General features: G+C 55.9%; 1 pseudogene; it reads right to left on the reverse strand.

Moving 5' to 3' along the window:
* Nucleotides 1–598: 598 nt before the first annotated feature.
* Nucleotides 599–1,403, reverse strand: part of LOC119293648 — a 3,900-nt pseudogene continuing 3,095 nt past the window's right edge.

Genomic DNA, 1,403 nt, shown 5'->3' on the forward strand with positions numbered 1-1,403 from the left:
GAACGGTACCTGCACGATGAGGGACGAGAGGTGTGGACCGGCGGTGGAGGACAAGCGGTGTGGCGACCGGGTGTAGCGGTGGAGGTTGGAGTAGTTCGAGAAGGGCTTGGCGGGCGGCCGGGTTGGTAGAGAGGTGGCGTCGACGAGGGAGAAAGCGAATATAGAGAAAGAGAAATGATGAAGACGGGGATCCGGGCGGGTTTTGAGTGGGCACAGTGTCAAAGCCCTACATGATGGTGGTCCGGACTATCGCAACCCCTGAATTTGCTTTCGGTCTATGAGAAAACGGGCGTCCAAATTGATCCATGGGCGATGCGGAACAACTTTGGTTCGCAACCTGTGTCCAGAAGCTCGGTCTGGATGCTTTAGAGATGCCCTTAAACAGGATTTGCATGCAACCTTGTTTAGTTACTTATAACCTGTGTGTAAGGCTCTGAGGCACCGTAAGACAAAAGAATACTACAACCTCTGTATTGAACTGGAAAAATGTCTTATATTTAGTTAAGATGCGAGTAGTTCATTGATTGAAAGAACAGTACAATAATGTATATACGACCCGGAACATTGTTTCCACCTACAAAACCCCACAAACGGAGTCGAATAAATGCTAGAGCCCAAGAATCCACAATACTAAATACAAGCCACAAAAGGCAACTAAAAAAACCAAGAACACTGTTTGACTATGTTCCGTCTCAGTTGTGCGCGCATACTAGTAGTTCACCTTCCTGCAGTTGGCGCGGATCTCGCCGTTGCTCCCGGTGAGCGGGCTGAGGCCGCCCATCCTCACCATGGCCTCCGCGAAGTCCCTCCTGAACGCCTCCGGGTTGGCGCCATAGAACCTAACGAGCGCGTCCGTGGGGCCGAGGCCGCCAGCGAACACCTGCTGGTCCGAGTGCAGCAGCCCCCTGCTGCGCAGCAACGAGCCGTAGTACCCGCCGTCCAACCGCGCTGGCGTCGGGTCAAGCGGCGCGAGGTTGTCATCGCCGCCGGCGAGCGGGCAGGGGCCCCTGAGCTGCGCAGCGAGGGAGCCGTCCAATGTGGCTGTCTCGTTGTATAGGCGGTCACGGAAGTTGGTGCAGCGGGAGAAGCCCAGAGTGTGGCCGCCGGAGAGCACGACCAGGTCCTGCACAGTGAGGCCGTGCGAGGCGAAGTTGGAGATGAGGCGATCGAGGTCGAAGGTCGGCGCCGGGATGATGTTGTTCGCCGCCCCCTGGCTCGCCCCCCGCGCGTCCCTCCGACCCAGAAGCACGTCGTACGACGGCCCTCCCAGCTGCAGCAATATCTTACTACTAGTTAGTAATAGTTCCATCCATTGTTACGCGCATAAATTTCTCCTGATGAGTATGCCGGAGACGAGGAAACCGCGTGTGACTTTATTAATTTAAAACCGGCCGCCGCTAATG

This window comes from Triticum dicoccoides, chromosome 4B (genome assembly GCF_002162155.2).
Source record: "Triticum dicoccoides isolate Atlit2015 ecotype Zavitan chromosome 4B, WEW_v2.0, whole genome shotgun sequence".
Taxonomy (NCBI): Eukaryota; Viridiplantae; Streptophyta; class Magnoliopsida; order Poales; family Poaceae; genus Triticum; species Triticum dicoccoides.